We start from the raw sequence: 13,702 nt of genomic DNA, 5'->3' as shown, positions 1-13,702 counted from the left end.
AAACTTTTACATTAGGTAAAAAAATAGAAATGAGAGTTGTAGGTAAGTTCAACAAATATAATTAAAAAAAAATGACATACAAAGGTTTAATATAGAAGGGATCATAAATACATGTTTTGATAGCAGACCATTTGAAGGATTTTTTATTCACGATAACATAAATAAATTATGGATGTCACATGGAAGAACAACGGTGACGCAGCAAAATTGAAAAAAATATTGGAAAGTAAATTAATCACAAACTCAAAAATATGGAAACACATAAATTTAGAAACTCGGATATTAAGAAATTCATAAATAAAAATATTTGAAAAAAAAACTAAGATTTTTTTATTGAGAAACTAAAAAAATTAAATCAGGTATTTGAGAAATTTGAAATGCAAATATTTATATCAGAAAAATAAAAAAATAATCACAAATTCAAAGCTTAAAAAATTCAAATTATTAAAAATTAAGTATGTACATTCAACATTTTGGTTCATATAAGAATACAAATTGGTAGCTCCGTCACAGGTACAATTTATTATTTGCCAATTAAATTTACCTATTATTTTAACACACACATTTAGCCTGTTCAAAAACAATTTAAGATCAAAAATCTATCCTTAAACAATAAAACCAGACATTAAAAAAATACCCCAAAATCCATCAATTCCAAACATTCAAACGTCCCTTCAAAAAGACTACTTAAATTTAGTAATAATAAAACATCAAATTTATTACAACTACATAATAATAAAATGCTTGATTTAACCCAACTTGCAAATTTTATGTAAGCGTGTACTCACACCAACTTGCAGTTACTTTTCAACACGAAAGAGAAGAGAAAGCTTGCAGAAAAGTACGGGAACGGTTTTGCTGCAACTTCAGCCTTTCTCATTGCAGAAGTTCTGCCTGGGATAAAAATTACTTTTGTTGCAGAAAAGTACGGGAACGCTCTGCTCCCGTTTTTGTGCAGAATTGCAGAATTCTGCAGTACGGGAATAGACCTACAGATTTCTAATTATTTTTACAGTCATTTTGTATGAACAGCAGCCAAAATATTATTGACAGTAATGCAAAATGACTTCTTTGGTCAGAAAAAAGATTCACACAAAGATTCTTCGAATTAAAAAAAAATAAAATTATTATTGTGCGAATAAGTTTAAATTACCTTTTACGATTTGGAATAACTCTCCAAAAAAACAATAATTCATGCCAATTGAGAGGGGTTGGGATTTAAGTCAAATAACCCTAAAAATAACAATTAATTTTAAAAGTGTTTAATAAGAATAAATAGAAATAACTCTTATCAGTCATAAATCTAATTTAGTGACTTATGTTGCGGATAATAACGGATCGAAATTAAATCTATGTTATTCCAAACTATAGCTTTCCTTTTAAATTTTTTTTTTGGAAATCGCAGTGTCAATGAAAAACTAGTTTTCAAACAAGAATGTTTTTCAGATTGCGGAAAAAAACAATTAATATTTGATTTCAGCGGAAGTATAACAAAAGGATCAGCACATTTTCTTATTTTTGCGTCAAATAAAAAACCTTGTTTGCTGAGAATTTCCTGAATAATAATTAACTTAAATATTTTAAATTGCAAATTATGTCTATCCTCATTTGCTTCAAACTCTACGATGCGTAAACCCATAATGATACCTTCAGGCAGATCTGTTCAACGTTATATTTGCAAATTTGTCGATCGTGATTTGCATATTTTCGGATGGCCTTAAAGCATCATGCTTGAACGAACAATTTTCCAGATTTTCCCTCCCGAAAATCTCATCGTCTGTGAAGTTTCAAATCCCGCAAAATGTAAATCAAATTCCAATCAGTCTCTTTACGTGCACGTGTGTTCCGTCTCCTGCTTCCCTCATTTACCCAGGCATAATCACTGGAATCCTCCGCTCAAGCGTGGAAATCAACTTGGTTTGAGGGGTTGAAGTGGGTGGCAACCTTGCAGTGTTGCGTTAATCTTTCCTGTTCTTTTCTATCTAACTTCGTTTTCTCTTGTTCTCTCCTTTCGCAGGTGAGTTTAAATAAAAGGTGCAGACACTTAGCTCCCCCAACCGACCCATCCAATCGGAACAATCGGAAGTTGGCGGGGCACAAGTTGGGAGGGCTGAAATGGAATAAATTTCACACCACCCCCTACTCTGGTAGTCGGTGTGAGTCGAGGTCCATCATCATCGTCAATGCCAGCAGCATCAGCATCAACGCCGAAAGGTAAGCTTACGAAATTTGGATTCAAAAGTGTTCCCTCGAAGAGAGATGGATTGTCAGCAGAGTGCGGTACATTATTGAAAGTGTGCTTTCCGATGGACAGCAGATTGGGGTGACAGCTGCTGCTGGAGGTTTTCACGATCTCTCCCCTGCCAATTGAAAAGTTCCAATACCATTTGCGAATTTCAATCAGAAAAATCGTTTTTTTTTGCGGACTGGCAAACCTGTTGTGGTTGAGTGTGGTAGAACAGATCGGGGAAAAAGATGAAAGTGGTTGAATATTTTAAGCTATTTGGTTGGAATGCTTTTGGGGAAATTGTTTCCGATTTTAAAATTTTGATGAGGTGACTAGAATATGTCTTTTTCTTTAGCTATTAGGCTGGTACAAATATTTTTAAAAGTTTTTGTCACCCCCCCCCCCTTCAAAATTGGCCTGAAAAATCAGGGGGCAAAAAAAATATTTTTACAATAAACTTCAAAATTTAAATGAAAATTCAAGGGCAACCAGCTGAAATCAAATTAAAATACATTCTCCGGCGTTTAAAATCATTTTAAGCATGTTTGGGTTTCTTAAAAAATCCTAAGATTTTTTTAAAATTTTCGATGCAAAATCTTTTTTTTCGATACAATTTTTGTTTTTGTCAGATCTTAGATTTTTTGAAAACTAATGATTGGAAAACAACTGAACTAGTGTAAAATGCATTTTAAAACACTTTTTTCATTGAAATGTTAAGATTATGGCTTGTTATTTAAATTTTTATATTTTTTTTATTTTTTTGCCCCCCCCCCCCCTCCTCCTTGACCTCGGCCAGGGCCGAGGGACAAATTTTTTTTTTAATATTTGCATCGGCCTTAGCATACAAATATTTCAGCATTTAAAAAACATTTTTCTACTTAGCTTTTTTGACATTTATAATCCCATAAAATTTCATAGGAACCATCCATAAACCACGTAGACACTTTAGGGGGGGGGAGGTATGGTGATTGTCCACGCTCCATACAAAAAAGTTTTTTTTATATGGACAATTGTCCACCAGGAGGGGGGGGGGGGTTGGGAAAAAAATAAAATTAATAATAAATTGAAGTGAAACAATGAATTGCTCAATTGAATGTTGTTTTTCAAATCCATGTTCAAATCAATCTCAATTATTCAACCTTTGTGTGCATACATTTGTTAGTTTCTATTATTTGAAAGTGTCATCGAATGTTCGGATAATCGACTCATGAACAAGTTTTTTTTCGTTTTTTTTTATTTTTCTTCAAATTTAAAATCAAATTTGAATTCTATTACCCAATTTGAGTAAATTTTGAGTTTTTTAATTGCCGGTTGCTTTTTCTCGATATTTTATCATCGTCATTTTGGCCGCCATCTTGGATGTAAAATTTCAAAATAACTTTCATGTATTTTTGGATCATACTTTTTTTGTGATTCAATTATATGGAGATTTGATTATTTGAAGTAACGGCGAGAGAGTAGTTTAATGAAACGGCCTACTTTCCTCTACTAAAAATGCTTTTCGATACAAGAGTTAAAAGTTTATACTTTTTGCAATTCCGTCGTGAAACTACTAACTTTTCCTGCCATTCTCGAATGACTAAATGGCTTACTTTTTTCTACCAAAAATAACAAAATGGAAAAATAATACCTCGCAACACCAGTGCTGAAAAGTTGAACTTTTCAGCACTTGTTTCGAAAAGTAATTTTTTTTAATTTAAAATACCATTCAATAAGCGTTTTTCGGAATTGCAAAAAAATTGTAGCAACTCGTTGAAAAACTTGATTTTTTCAGCACTCGTATTATTTATTAAATTTGGTGAACCTCGTTGGATAAATGTATGACACGTGCTGACAAAATATATTTTTCAATATTGTTTTGACTAAACACATGAAGATTTGATAAATAAAATTCTATTTAAAACGGTTTTTTTGGAATTGCATAAAAAACAAATGTTGAAAAAATATGCATTTTACAGCTTGTAGCATAAATTTCTATTTCTATCTAAGATCACTAACATTAAGTCGATTCAAGTCATTAGTAACTATTATATCCAATCTCTATTAAAATTTCTGTTTTCAAATTTAATGACATCATTGTATCAGGTTTCTTAAAATTTTCAAACTTGTTTTTTAAAACAAATTTGGCCGTTGCAAATATTTTTTTGAAGTTTATGCTCTGACCAAAGTCGAGGAGGAGGGGAGGGGGGGGGGGGGGGTGACATAAACTTTGTAAAATGTTTGCAACGGCCTTATCATGTATTTTTTTCAAATAATTGAAAATAACTATTTTTGATTGAGATTTATTTTTTCAATAGCTTCGTCACACATTTTGAATCAATTTGAAATGGTGTTCAAATTGTTACTGAATTTTCATTTTAATTACGTCAAGGTTTCATGCATGTTTTGAGTTTTGTTGGTATTATTTTTTCAACATTAAGTTTTGAATTTGAATTTTAAAAAGTCTGTTTATTTTTAAATATTGTTAAACTTCATTTTAGAACTAATTTTGTTTTGAAGATTTTCCAAATAATTCGAAATTGCTTTCTTTTGTTAGATTAATACTCATTATTATACTATAATAATGACACTTTGAGAGTACCAGTTGCATCATTGTTAGAACGAGTATTGAAATAATAGTTTTCTAAAATTTCAATCTTTTAAAAATTTGCTGAAAAGGGCTTGTTGACGTGCTTCAATTTCTTTTTTTTCAATGAAATTTATTTTTTTGCAAAAAAATCTTCAGGCTATCAAAGTCATCGCAAAAAATCAATGTCAAAATTTTAAAGAACACTAGATAGTTATATTAGCAGTATTCGAATCGTTAAAATACTTGATTTATTTATAAACTTTCAGAAAAAAACACGGAAAAAAAATTACGAAGATTTGGAAGCCTTAGAAAAAGCCATGCTTTCATGTCTTTTCAAACATATCATTTCAGGGCGCTCGTCTGTTGTTAAAAATCCAAAATTTTCACATTTTTATTGGTTTATCAAGATTTTTTTTTGTTAAAAAAAATAAAATTGACATATGCAATTTTTTTTTAAATTTAATATGTTAATTCATTGTGAGTGAAACAATAACTTGACAGACTGTTAAAATTTTTGCGATACTTATTTGAAAATAAATCAAAAAATTTCTACAGCACTTTTTTAAAATTACCAATTCGCCATGGGGCTGTGTTCAAACTTCACCGTGTCTGCTAATTACCCCATCGGTAATCGCTATAAATCATCAACTTTAACCGAGGTCAAGTATACCATGTACTATGTGAATCGAATATTTTGCTGCTTCTACTCAGCTTTAAAGCACGCGCAATTTATGTGTACTAAATGCATCGTCTTCTGCAGCAATAACTCATAAAACAAACCGGCTTCTAACGGTAATCTACATCGTCGTCGTCCCAGTCGTCTAGCCAACGTGTCTTGTACAATCTACGAAAAAGTATGATTCTAGCACAAAATCTCGACCATAAAACAAATCTAAACTTTATTTCAAGATTTGCCAATCTAGTAGCCCTTGAGGGGTGCCCGCAAAAGCTTCAATTCCACCCCACAAATCACAAATCAGCCAGGTCACGTGCAGGTCACGTTCCGCTCCACCCGAACGCTCGAGGCCTACTGAGCTGTGTGCCTCGTCGAGAGAGCGACGGGGAGAGAGCCTTTACACACCTGCAAATCGCGCGCGCAAAACTCCGCAAGACACACGTGTGGGTTACTTGGATGTGCGAGACTCAGCTGTTGAAGGAGGGTGAAGAAACAGGACATGCGCGTTGGGTTGGGGGTGGTTGGTCGTGGGTGAGTGGGCTGGTTAGGATGAAGTTGCGGGAGTGAATTGGAGGTGAATTGAGTGTCGAGAGTTGCTATAAAAATGAAAGCTTGCTGGGTGACGGGTTTTAAGTTGAACTTTATCAGTGAGATAAGAGAGCTTACTTTTTCTCGAAAGTTTAGCTATTCCTTCCCAGGTGGAGTATGCCTCGGGATAAACTGGCTATTTTATTGAAATTTCATGAAATCGTATCAGCATAATTTTGTTCTGAATAACTGTTTAATTCTTCTTAATGTTGAATATGTATACAAATTTCGTTAAGATATTTTTACAGTGATTATGGTTGTTTACCAAATCATTTTTAAGCCAATCATTTGCTGTAGACGCTTGGTCTTTCTAATTGTGAAATAAACTTAATGTTATTATTGAAATCTTTCGTTTTTTCAATTTGAATATCGTTTTATAATTTAGGTAAAACAGCTTAAAATTAACTTTTTAATTTAAGGGGTACAAACTTTCAAAAACCAGTTCCAGTCACAAAGAATCACCCAGAAATCCCTCCATCAAACAATTCCTGGCCGGTCATAAACGTTTGAAGTGCTGCTCGCCGAAGGTCTCTAATTGGGATTCTTACTTCCAAAAGTTGTGAATGGGACTCATCACGTCGCCCAGGCTAATTGAGTGTTTATTTTATTGCCCGTCATCATCATTCTCTGTCGCCATCGTTGGAATGAAGTACCGGTGAGAAGAGGAATTATTATTGCAGCCCAAAAATAAAAAAAAAAAACAATCTTAGTCCTGGAAAAAGGGAAAACTTTTCCGGCAAGCTTTCCTCCCAAAAGCTTGCGGCAAGGGCTAGCAAATTGCGAAAGTGATTTATTTGAATTACCTTCGTGCGAATCGTTGAAAGAGATTTGCAAAGATAAATTATTGTCCGCTCTTCTGACTTCACTGCCTTAAGCTCAAAACAGTGTTGCCAGAAAATCGTGCATCAAACTCAATTACCCCGCAAACAAGGCTAATGAAGCGTGCAGCAGAAGGCAAGTTATTCGATTAAAACGATGTTCGTCTTGTTTTGTGTTGCTCTCGCGAAGACACGCAACAAGAGTCGTGTTGCTTGTGCAACAAGGGTTGAAAAAAAAATGGAGTAATAATTTCGAGACAGACAAGCACTTCTTGGCGGTGCTCGACGTTGCACGAGGTTGTTCAATTTTCATGACACAGGAAAATGGTGGAAATTTATTTTAATTAATTTTCTGTGCATGATGCAGCGCAAAAGGAAAGTGAAGTTCTTGTATGTTGATATCTACTGTGTTGAATTAAAGTATATTTAGAATCATTAATGAAAATTAAATTTAAGCTCATCGATTTTAAACGATTGTGCTGGAATGTTTTTAGTAGTTCAGGTTCAAGCTGTGTCATGGCGGATGTGGTTGACCGTGATGCGTATGTTATGAAAACCGGTCGTTCAATGGAAGCAGTAAATAAATCATATTGCAGCATGGTTGGAAACCACAAAAGCCAGTCAGAATAATGGAAGTTGGTTCGCTTCTGTGTTTGATCAATATTTTTAATTGTTACTGCAATTTAATTTTCAATCTGTGTTATGAGTAATATGAGCATTTAACTGGACTATGATGCCCTCAATTTTTCATGAAACATGTTTTTTAGGAACTCTGCTCTTTATTGAGTTTACTTTTTCAATGTTTTGTCGACTCAGTCGAAATCGAAAAAAAAACAATCAAACTATCATCGGTTTTTCTAGGTTTGTAATTTACCGATAGTGTTTTGTTGCCTTAACAATCTTAGGAAATGCTTTGTTTTTATTTTTGACTAAATCGTTTTTTTTTTGCAAAATGTTTGAGTTCCACAGAAAAAAAATATACTTATCAAAATAATTTAATGAACTTCTAGTTGGAAAGTTATTGCTTTATTTCGAATTCCTTCTTATATTGCCAAGAACTGCTAACCATCAATTAAGAAACAATTTAACCTTGATTTCTAGGAATCGCGCATGTCTAAAATAAACAAAACTTTACAGATACCTTCCTGCCATGTCCAAATGGATGTCAAATCTATTTTTCCAGAACTGCTTATTTTAAAAGAGTAAAACATCGCGAGAAGAATATTTTCTTTTATTCTGATTTCTGTTTGCAAGGTACTGATCATGCTCAAAAGAATGCAAAGATATATAAAAAAAAACATTTCTATAAATAATTCAAAGAACCGGTCTTTTTTTTTAAAAAATGACAACAAATAAATGTTGAAAAGAATAATAAATAATATTTTTTAAAATAAGAGCAATGCCATATACTTTAAAAAATCACTGAAATCAATTAAATATTGTTTAAAGAAGTGAATTATCGAAAATAATATCTCGCCAAGAAAATAGTAAAAAATAGAAAAGGGGGCCCTCACCAGTTGGCGCCCCTGGTACATTCAAAAGAAAATCATATTGAAATTTTGCTATGATTCGAATACAAAACTGTGTAAAAAATAAATATGTGGATACTTTTTATCATTTAAGTCCGCAGTCAGGATTGGCTATACAAAAAAAAAACAGCGTAAAATCTGATTTTTTTTCGCTTTTTTTGTTTTTTTTTTGCATTTGTAAAATTTTACTTTTTTAAATTTAGTTTAATGGAAAAGATTTTTCCAATACGTTCTTTTTGTAAGGTACACGGATGGAAATCGTATTTTTTAGTTGGACTTTTTATCGCGATAAGTTCATTTTTCAAAATATCTTGTATCAAAGTAAGGAATTTTTGAAAAAAAAATAATAAATTTGTAAATAAACGAAAGTATTGTAAAAAATACATAAAAAAAAGATCCAGAATCATATTTGAGATCGAAAATGATCATTTTTGTGCATATTTTTTTAAGTTTATGTTTGTCTCGAAAAATTAATCTTCTAAATGATAATGGAAGTTGACTTGCAATAACATGAAAACTATAAACAGTCCAGACAGTATAATCCGAAGTTTCGATTATCCGAAGGTATGGGACTTTGGATTATGGAATTACTAGAATATGATTTCAAACTCTGCGACCTCATTTTAGACAAAATTGAATAGTTGAATGCTTTAAAAATTACCAAATGCATTTTTTCAATATTTCACACCGCCATTTTGGAATCTTATTTCAAACATTCAAGAGCACACAGGGGAAAAATCCCGTAAATTTACATTATTAAACATGTATAAAAAGGCATCATGATAGTTAATGTATATTTACATGACTTACATTGTAAATGATCCAAATATTTTTTTTTTAATCTTGTAAATTTCATAGAAATCAAATGTAAAATATCACGAATCAATTATTTTTATCGCTTTGTTATGACGGGCTTGATTTGACAGAATTTGTTGCTTTGACGAGGGAATGTCCGGTGCTACCCATTCATTGAGATTCAATTGAGAATGTTTATCGTTGCATAAAAAGTTTTTTTTTTGCGAAACATTTTTTCCCTCGATTTATACAGGAGTTTGGAAGAATACTCGAAGTGAGTTTTCTTGTTTTATTAACTCTTGTAGAACTCTTGAAACTTTTTGTTGCATTGAATATTTCAAAATATTTCTTTTCCAATCAAATTTTCTGAAACAAGAAGGCTTCTTCTACTCTCGCGGATGTACCATCTACTAGCATGTAGAATGAACAATTAAATTTTCATGCCTGACATAACTTTTTACCGACATGACGTAAAACCTCCTCCACCTTTGCACCACAAAAGCGTCTAAATTATCACCGCAAAGTGTCTAATCCCGTTTGCAAAGCCTTTCCAATGATAATTTCAAGAGAAGATAAAACTTCAAAGTATACACACAGCAAACCACCCCAACCCATTCATTCACGAGCAATGTTTACCCCGTGCCAACAAATCCAGGCTCTGTACCAAAGTCAATTTTCTCACAAAACTCGCTACGACCCCGGAGTTGCTTTAAACCAACAAACTTCCCTCCCAGCGTCAACGTCGTCCTACCCCACCACAGTAATTAGTCTGCCTGCCTAGTGTCACTTTTCCACAAAGTCACAAAGTCAGCACAACATGGGCCCACACACACACAGCCTCCGGGGAATGTACTTGCTTCAGCCCCTAATTTCAAGTGCAAACACATTTGCCAGCAGCATCTAATCCCGGTGTCTTGTCGCCACCGCCGCCATACAAACGGGGTAATATCTCTTGGAGCTTGCATCACCATCGAGCTTCGCTGGGTGAACTTTAAAGTCAGTTGAAATATACCACGTACCCTTTTTGTTTACTTTCAATTTAGCCACACTTCCACCTCATTTCACCAGTCATCATCGTTCTCGTCGTAAAAAAGAAAGACCTGCCTCTAAAAAGGGTCATTAAATTTTTCCACATAACATAACACAAACATACCGCAACCACCTCTTCATCGATCGGAGTGTTTTCCCTTTTCCCATTTTCCCCATTGGCACTTTTCGTTTTGCCCACCATAAATCGAGAGTAATCTCTCAAACATACCTACCTTCTTCTGGCTGCTCAGAGCCGTCGATATTTGTTGATTGAAATGAAAAATAAACCAACTCTTCCGCGAAAAACTGATTGCTTTCCAATTATGTGTGTGTTTTGAAAAGAATAATAACGCTCATTTAACGGTGCTCATTTTCCCCAGTGTAGCACGCGCCATCAAAGTGGGCCGCGAATTGCTTAATTCCCCACACGCGCACACACACACATGAGGGCAAGCCTTAATTAACTAATTAAGGATTAAGTGCGCTTAAGCGCTCAACCGTTTTATTAATGACCAAAGTCCGGGAGTCACATTGTCCGAAATTGGCTGTCAAACGAATTTCCCTCGGTTTTCCGCGTACATTTCCCACACCGAGCAATTTGCATAACATTTGACACCCGGAATTTGCGCAGGAAAATGGCACGCCACGCCATGCAACAGATGACAGTTCCCAAGCGGCGTCATAAATAATGCAAAGTGGAAAAAAAACTCTGTTGCATTCGGGAACATTTCGCATGGGGAGGGGGGGGGGGGGGTGGAAAATGACCCCATTTTTGTTGTTGTTTGTTTTTCTGAAGAATCAGTTGGAAGTCAGGTGAAGAGAACGTAGTGTGCCATGGAAATGATAAGATAACTAATAAGTGTCATTGATGGGAACGAACGATATTTAACAACTTTTTATATATTAATAAGATGTGCTGAAAAGTAATTTCAAACACGATTATTAAAGTTATTTTCATGAAAAATATATATTTTCCAATATTTTTGATTTATGTTCGATCGACTCAATTAAAAAAAAATATATTTTACGAAATTTCTATTTTTATTTTCAAAATCGATTTCGAGTTCAGCGATTCAAAGAAGTCAAATTGTAGCGGATGATTTAATGTTACACTACGAAATAAATGTTCTCAATAACCCATCACTGCCAATTTGAACGCCATCTTGAACCACGTATTCCCAAATCACTTTGGAACATTGTCGTGGTCGTATTTGAGTTTATTGCTTGTTCGAAGTTTCTATTGTCTAAAGTCAGGGGTGACCAAAGTATGGCCCGCGAGCCAAACGTGGCCCGCGAAGTGATATTTTATGGCCCGCGAACCCATTTTGAATGATCATGTAAAATGGCCCGTTGACCACTTGTAAAGTGATTTTACACTTTTTTAAAATTAAGGTTTGTTTTAAACTTTTTGTGCTAATCTTTTTTATTTTTTGATAATAAAATAAACTTCGATTTATAAATATTCTGATCCCCACCTCAGGTTACAAATAATTTGTTCAAAATATTTTATATTTAAAACAATTTTACAGAAACATTTAAAAAGAAAACGTTCAAGTTTGACTTAGGTAGAATTCTGTAATAGTTGCAAAAATATAAGTTTTTTTTTTATTAATTTGCAAGTCATAATGACCCTGACCCAGACCCTCAAAATTACATTGCACTTCCTTCGGGATTCGTACTCATTACAGTTAGATAACGAATCTGATTGAATACCAACTGATTCAGACAGACAAAATGTGGAAATCGGAGGATCAAGCTTCGTCGATCAACCCACCCCTCCACCATTATTAAAAAATTGGCTCGAAAAACCAGGAGCAAAACTATATTTTCAAAAACCTTCAAAACATAAAAAATTGAAATTTAAGTGCAATCAGCTGAAATTAATTAAATATGCATTTCTTGCATTTAGAATCATTTGAGCATGTTTGGGTTTATTGAAAAAAAAAATTGAATTTTGGTGAATTTTCGCTGAAATAAATAAACGTTTTTTCGCTAAAATGTTTTTTTTTTAATATTATTTTTTCTGAAAATAATGATTGCAGTTTAATTATATTGAAGCTTACAGCATTTTCTAACATTTAAAAAAAATACATTTACATTCAGCTAAAAACTTTTTTTCAAATACTTGAAACAATAAAATCAATATTACCGATAGAAAACCGTAATTTTGTGGTTTCTATTATTTTGAATTGACATTTATTTTTTTAAATAACAGATATCAAATCTTTTAAATTAAAATAACGTAATTATTTTTTTTATAACCTTTTTTGTAAATTTGGCCCGCAAGCTCATTTGAGCTTCAAATTTGGTCCGGCCTTCAAAAACTTTGAGCACCCCTGGTCTAAAGTAAAGCCAAACAACGAAGGTTGATAGAACAAAGAATTAAGAGAAAATTTCTAAAAAAAACTTTCTGCTTTTTTACAAAGCCTTACAAAATACTTTCCATTTTTAAACCCTATAAAAACATTATTATTTATATTTTCAATGTTCATCAAAAATTCATTTTTTGAGTTTATTTGAGTGTGTTTTTATTTTTTTGCTGATCATTCATTTGAAAAAAAGAAAAGAAATAAGACTGTGTCAAATTAATCGATTCTTTGATTCATTTCCGGCAATATTACATCATTTAAGAAGTTATTAAAACTTCTTTTTTTTCACCTTCCAAATTAACATGATTTTTCAATGTGCAATGAATAATGAATGCAATTTGGTATGGGACGATCAATTTCTTTTTTTTTTTGTCAAATTGATTCTTCTGTCAACTTTACTTTACTTTTTTCTACATTTACAATGATTTTTAAGCATGTTTGGGATTATTCAAAAATCTTTTGAATTTTGAAAAATATCTTTTTTTGGCCCATCCCTGTTTTTAAACCTTGGCCAGAGTCGAGGAACAATAGTTTAAAATAAAGTTGAACTAGTCTTATTAAAATAAAACTAAAATTTATATATTTTTAAATACTTTGTTGATCAAAAAACAAAATCTTGACAAAATTGTTTTGAATTTTGATCTTTAACTGCAATTTGCATATCAAATGACGTGAACATCCATAATATATTTTGGTGTCTTGATTAGGCCGTTGCAAATATCAAAGTCCATTTTATCCATCCCCCCCTTCCTTCCCAAAAATCGACCTGAAAATTCAAGGACAAAACTAAATTTTCAAAAACATTTACCTTTTTATGAAAAACCAAGTGAAATCAATTGAAAACATTCTTAAATGCATTTTTCTTTGATAATCGTTTATTGTTTTCACCTTGTTTAAGTTTATTAAAAATATTTTTTTTTGATGAAATTCCATGAAATTGATTATTGTACATCAACTGCATTCGTGAGTAATTAGAATACTTTTCATTGAGATGTTTAATCCTTGGATTGTAATTTCTATTACCCCTTAATATATTGAAAAATGAAAAAAAAAGAATTCCAGGAAATGGTTTTTGGGGGAAAATTTAAAAAAAAACTAAATA

General features: G+C 32.6%; 1 protein-coding gene across 24 annotated transcripts in view; it reads left to right on the top strand.

Moving 5' to 3' along the window:
- The window catches only part of LOC120417793 (potassium channel subfamily T member 2), a 367,487-nt gene that overhangs the window by 160,633 nt on the left and 193,152 nt on the right, over nucleotides 1–13,702 (top strand). The window lies entirely within an intron of this gene.

Source organism: Culex pipiens, chromosome 3, assembly GCF_016801865.2.
Source record: "Culex pipiens pallens isolate TS chromosome 3, TS_CPP_V2, whole genome shotgun sequence".
NCBI lineage: Eukaryota > Metazoa > Arthropoda > Insecta > Diptera > Culicidae > Culex > Culex pipiens.
Note: the sequence above shows the minus strand (reverse complement) of the source record. Positions and strands in the feature narration are given on the sequence as shown.